A 6,402-nucleotide genomic window follows, 5' to 3' on the forward strand; every position below is an offset into this window, starting at 1 on the left:
AACAATATACTGAAAGGTCAATTATATTGTGCAGCTTATCTCACCACCTGTAGTTATTTAGGTGAAAGCTCCAAAATGCTTGCCTAATATGTCTGTTTATCCAAAAGGAAGTAAAAAGGGAGAGCTAGAAAGATAGCATTGCATCACATTACATGGCAATGCAATGCACAGTTGCTGAAGTTGAACCAAAATGAGCTTGTAATCTGGCTTCTGCAACTTTGAACATGAAAAATCCAATGAGGAGAAGAAAAGCAAAGCCAAAGAGTCCATCCCCAAATCCGACAAACAAGCAAAATGAACAAAAAACATTGAATTCAATTCTTTCTGATTTTAGAAACTGCATTAAAGAAGGGGTGCACCAGTCCTGGAGATACTGCAATACCAGGTCAATGCGTGGAGTGGACAGAGCAAGCTCTTTTTCCATCTCCCTGTTCTAAAAATCCATTTAATATATGGTCCCCAGATAGGGGACGTATCAGATATTAAACTGATAAGAACAGATTTTTATCGAAAGCCCGAATTCGTGTACAAAACCCGAGTGCGCTTAAAAAAGTGACAAGTGCCACAAAAAAAGTGCACTAGGATGCTGGTCTTCTTGAAACCCTCTCCAAAAGGAGAAGGGTCCCCCAAACCATTCCCCGTCCCTCCGAGCCAAAAGGCCACAGCGAGGAACAGGGACAAAAAGCCACCTCCAGCCGAAGCCAGAGGCGACCCAATCTTACCCCCAGCACCTGCCCGAGTTCTCACCCGAGCAAGGCACTGGGAGCCAAAGACTGTGCTCCCCTCCCAGAAGAGGGGAGCCAACAACGCTCTCCTCCCGAAAGAGGAGAGCCAGGGGGGTTCAGGGGGGAGCGGAACCTGATGGCCACACACTCCCCCCCTAGACCTGCCAAGAGAGGAACCCGTAAGGGAACCGCATCCCGACAAAATCCTAGTAGGACGTGACACACGTGAATAAGTGGACACACAGTGACAAAGAAATTAAATAAATAGTGAAGGTTTCACAGTATAATACTGCCCGGACCTTCGACCGGGAATTGAAAAATTCCCCATCCTAAGGCCAGAAGGCCCGGAATAAGGGTGTGTGCGAAGAAAGAAAATTTGAAGTGCTTGTGCAAATGTGCCATAAACTCAAGTGGGGTTCCCAATCCCAGTGAGTTAAGGCACCCCAGGGTCACCACTCCTGGGGCACTTCACACTTCGGGCTTTCGATCTTCCCCGGCCCAATGGCGTCGATCCTGGGGGGCCATGCTTTCCACCAGATGACTATATTAGCCACCTGGCGTACTAACAAGCGCCTAAACCCCAGTGTGCATAATGTATCAATCTACTAGGGCGGCCAACATCCAAAACCGCCTTTTCGAAAGATACTACACTTGATCTTAGCCAAAAGGCCGAGAAGCGATAACCAGAATTGGTTTCAAACTACGGAGCCACCCAAGGATCCTGAAAAGTCCATTTGTGGAGATGAGCTCCTGGACTCCCGTTAAGAAGACATGTTGTCAACCTCTAGATCCCTTACATGCCTGCACTTTTCGGCTTGCTGCTGCTGCAATCCACGCGTTTTAGATCTGCATAACTCCACCTCTTTAAACACAGCACCTTCACCCCCTGCTGTTCCCACCCGCCTCAACACCGTTGGAAGGGAGGAGAACCAATTAAGGCGGGGGGTGGGGTGGAACGAGCAGCTGTCTACCCTTAGCAGGAGGGCTCCTGATTACATACCTCTCCTGCTGCTGCTGCTGCTGGCTGTCCAGCAGCAGACTGAAGGTGGCTGCTGCTGTGCACAGGTATATAAAGGCTCAGAGCCTATTATGACACGCGCAGCCAGCGTTCCATTGCCACATTCCATCTACTGCAGGCAGGATACCTGGCTGGCTGAATGTCGCTGAGAAGCTCACAGAGACCGCCATAAGCAACAGTTTAACAGAATGCCACAGACTAATCAACCAAACTTTTTGGGTTGGGTTCTCTTTTATAGTCTGCAGGCATTAAATGAAAGAAGTCAGTGTTCCAGCAGAAGGAGACAACGTTTCAGAAAAGGCATTGTAGCAAACCAAAAAAGAAATTTTAAGCGCAGCAGAGTAACCAGCGCACATACCTGTTAGCTCAGGTGAGTTTAAAAGGCTGCTGTTGATAACAAGGGCATTTGCTAAATAGATGGTGTGTGTGCAACAATATACTGAAAGGTCAATTATATTGTGCAGCTTATCTCACCACCTGTAGTTATTTAGGTGAAAGCTCCAAAATGCTTGCCTAATATGTCTGTTTATCCAAAAGGAAGTAAAAAGGGAGAGCTAGAAAGATAGCATTGCATCACATTACATGGCAATGCAATGCACAGTTGCTGAAGTTGAACCAAAATGAGCTTGTAATCTGGCTTCTGCAACTTTGAACATGAAAAATCCAATGAGGAGAAGAAAAGCAAAGCCAAAGAGTCCATCCCCAAATCCGACAAACAAGCAAAATGAACAAAAAACATTGAATTCAATTCTTTCTGATTTTAGAAACTGCATTAAAGAAGGGGTGCACCAGTCCTGGAGATACTGCAATACCAGGTCAATGCGTGGAGTGGACAGAGCAAGCTCTTTTTCCATCTCCCTGTTCTAAAAATCCATTTAATATATGGTCCCCAGATAGGGGACGTATCAGATATTAAACTGATAAGAACAGATTTTTATCGAAAGCCCGAATTCGTGTACAAAACCCGAGTGCGCTTAAAAAAGTGACAAGTGCCACAAAAAAAGTGCACTAGGATGCTGGTCTTCTTGAAACCCTCTCCAAAAGGAGAAGGGTCCCCCAAACCATTCCCCGTCCCTCCGAGCCAAAAGGCCACAGCGAGGAACAGGGACAAAAAGCCACCTCCAGCCGAAGCCAGAGGCGACCCAATCTTACCCCCAGCACCTGCCCGAGTTCTCACCCGAGCAAGGCACTGGGAGCCAAAGACTGTGCTCCCCTCCCAGAAGAGGGGAGCCAACAACGCTCTCCTCCCGAAAGAGGAGAGCCAGGGGGGTTCAGGGGGGAGCGGAACCTGATGGCCACACACTCCCCCCCTAGACCTGCCAAGAGAGGAACCCGTAAGGGAACCGCATCCCGACAAAATCCTAGTAGGACGTGACACACGTGAATAAGTGGACACACAGTGACAAAGAAATTAAATAAATAGTGAAGGTTTCACAGTATAATACTGCCCGGACCTTCGACCGGGAATTGAAAAATTCCCCATCCTAAGGCCAGAAGGCCCGGAATAAGGGTGTGTGCGAAGAAAGAAAATTTGAAGTGCTTGTGCAAATGTGCCATAAACTCAAGTGGGGTTCCCAATCCCAGTGAGTTAAGGCACCCCAGGGTCACCACTCCTGGGGCACTTCACACTTCGGGCTTTCGATCTTCCCCGGCCCAATGGCGTCGATCCTGGGGGGCCATGCTTTCCACCAGATGACTATATTAGCCACCTGGCGTACTAACAAGCGCCTAAACCCCAGTGTGCATAATGTATCAATCTACTAGGGCGGCCAACATCCAAAACCGCCTTTTCGAAAGATACTACACTTGATCTTAGCCAAAAGGCCGAGAAGCGATAACCAGAATTGGTTTCAAACTACAGAGCCACCCAAGGATCCTGAAAAGTCCATTTGTGGAGATGAGCTCCTGGACTCCCGTTAAGAAGACATGTTGTCAACCTCTAGATCCCTTACATGCCTGCACTTTTCGGCTTGCTGCTGCTGCAATCCACGCGTTTTAGATCTGCATAACTCCACCTCTTTAAACACAGCACCTTCACCCCCTGCTGTTCCCACCCGCCTCAACACCGTTGGAAGGGAGGAGAACCAATTAAGGCGGGGGGTGGGGTGGAACGAGCAGCTGTCTACCCTTAGCAGGAGGGCTCCTGATTACATACCTCTCCTGCTGCTGCTGCTGCTGGCTGTCCAGCAGCAGACTGAAGGTGGCTGCTGCTGTGCACAGGTATATAAAGGCTCAGAGCCTATTATGACACGCGCAGCCAGCGTTCCATTGCCACATTCCATCTACTGCAGGCAGGATACCTGGCTGGCTGAATGTCGCTGAGAAGCTCACAGAGACCGCCATAAGCAACAGTTTAACAGAATGCCACAGACTAATCAACCAAACTTTTTGGGTTGGGTTCTCTTTTATAGTCTGCAGGCATTAAATGAAAGAAGTCAGTGTTCCAGCAGAAGGAGACAACGTTTCAGAAAAGGCATTGTAGCAAACCAAAAAAGAAATTTTTTTCTTTAATAACACAAACACCATGAGGGCTGGCTATCGTGTATCCACGGCTACCTCTAGCCAGCCCCCCAATTTTTTTTTTCTTTAATAACGCAAGCACCATGAGGGCTGGCTATCGTGTGTCCACGGCTGCCTCTAGCCAGCCCCCCAATTTTTTTTTTCTTTAATAACACAAACACCATGAGGGCTGGCTATCATGTGTCCACGGCTGCCTCTAGCCAGCCCCCCAATTTTTTTTTTCTTTAATAACACAAACACCATGAGGGCTGGCTATCGTGTGTTCACGGCTGCCTCTAGCCAGCCCCCCAATTTTTTTTTTCTTTAATAACACAAACACCATGAGGGCTGGCTATCGTGTGTTCACGGCTGCCTCTAGCCAGCCCCCCAATTTTTTTTTTCTTTAATAACACAAGCACCATGAGGGCTGGCTATCGTGTGTCCATGGCTGCCTCTAGCCAGCCCCCCAATTTTTTTTTTTCTTTAATAACACAAACACCATGAGGGCTGGCTATCGTGTGTTCACGGCTGCCTCTAGCCAGCCCCCCAATTTTTTTTTTCTTTAATAACACAAACACCATGAGGGCTGGCTATCGTGTGTCCACGGCTGCCTCTAGCCAGCCCCCCAAATATTTTTTTTCTTTAATAACACAAACACCATGAGGGCTGGCTATCGTGTGTTCACGGCTGCCTCTAGCCAGCCCCCCAATTTTTTTTTTCTTTAATAACACAAACACCATGAGGGCTGGCTATCGTGTGTTCACGGCTGCCTCTAGCCAGCCCCCCAATTTTTTTTTTTCTTTAATAACACAAACACCATGAGGGCTGGTTATCGTGTGTCCACGGCTGCCTCTAGCCAGCCCCCTAATTTTTTTTTTCTTTAATAACACAAACACCATGAGGGCTGGCTATCGTGTGTCCACAGCTGCCTCTAGCCAGCCCCCCAATTTTTTTTTTCTTTAATAACACAAACACCATGAGGGCTGGCTATCGTGTGTTCACGGCTGCCTCTAGCCAGCCCCCCAATTTTTTTTTTTCTTTAATAACACAAACACCATGAGGGCTGGCTATCGTGTGTCCACGGCTGCCTCTAGCCAGCCCCCTAATTTTTTTTTTCTTTAATAACACAAACACCATGAGGGCTGGCTATCGTGTGTCCACAGCTGCCTCTAGCCAGCCCCCCAATTTTTTTTTTCTTTAATAACACAAACACCATGAGGGCTGGCTATCGTGTGTTCACGGCTGCCTCTAGCCAGCCCCCCAATTTTTTTTTTTCTTTAATAACACAAACACCATGAGGGCTGGCTATCGTGTATCCACGGCTACCTCTAGCCAGCCCCCCAATTTTTTTTTTCTTTAATAACACAAGCACCATGAGGGCTGGCTATCGTGTGTTCACGGCTGCCTCTAGCCAGCCCCCCAATTTTTTTTTTCTTTAATAACACAAACACCATGAGGGCTGGCTATCATGTGTCCATGGCTGCCTCTAGCCAGCCCCCCAATTTTTTTTTTCTTTAATAACACAAACACCATGAGGGCTGGCTATCGTGTGTTCACGGCTGCCTCTAGCCAGCCCCCCAATTTTTTTTTTTTCTTTAATAACACAAACACCATGAGGGCTGGCTATCGTGTGTTCACGGCTGCCTCTAGCCAGCCCCCCAATTTTTTTTTTCTTTAATAACACAAACACCATGAGGGCTGGCTATCGTGTATCCACGGCTACCTCTAGCCAGCCCCCCAATTTTTTTTTTCTTTAATAACACAAGCACCATGAGGCCTGGCTATCGTGTGTTCACGGCTGCCTCTAGCCAGCCCCCCAATTTTTTTTTTCTTTAATAACACAAACACCATTAGGGCTGGCTATCGTGTGTCCACGGCTGCCTCTAGCCAGCCACCCAATTTTTTTTTTCTTTAATAACACAAACACCATGAGGGCTGGCTATCGTGTGTTCACGGCTGCCTCTAGCCAGCCCCCCAATTTTTTTTTTCTTTAATAACACAAACACCATGAGGGCTGGCTATCGTGTATCCACGGCTACCTCTAGCCAGCCCCCCAATTTTTTTTTTCTTTAATTACACAAGCACCATGAGGGCTGGCTATCGTGTGTCCACGGCTGCCTCTAGCCAGCCCCCCAATTTTTTTTTTCTTTAATAACACAA

At 47.6% G+C, this 6,402-nt stretch overlaps 4 pseudogenes; all 4 read right to left on the bottom strand.

Moving 5' to 3' along the window:
* Positions 1–348: 348 nt before the first annotated feature.
* Positions 349–525, bottom strand: LOC141235401 (U2 spliceosomal RNA; annotated as a pseudogene).
* A 789-nt stretch (positions 526–1,314) lies between these two features.
* LOC141235414 (U2 spliceosomal RNA) lies at positions 1,315–1,406 on the bottom strand (annotated as a pseudogene).
* Positions 1,407–2,521: 1,115 nt separating this feature from the next.
* On the bottom strand, positions 2,522–2,698 carry LOC141235402 (U2 spliceosomal RNA; annotated as a pseudogene).
* A 789-nt stretch (positions 2,699–3,487) lies between these two features.
* LOC141235415 (U2 spliceosomal RNA) lies at positions 3,488–3,579 on the bottom strand (annotated as a pseudogene).
* Positions 3,580–6,402: the final 2,823 nt, after the last annotated feature.

Source organism: Phyllobates terribilis, unplaced genomic scaffold (genome assembly GCF_046119375.1).
Source record: "Phyllobates terribilis strain yellow unplaced genomic scaffold, ASM4611937v1 Scaffold_658__1_contigs__length_872986, whole genome shotgun sequence".
NCBI lineage: Eukaryota > Metazoa > Chordata > Amphibia > Anura > Dendrobatidae > Phyllobates > Phyllobates terribilis.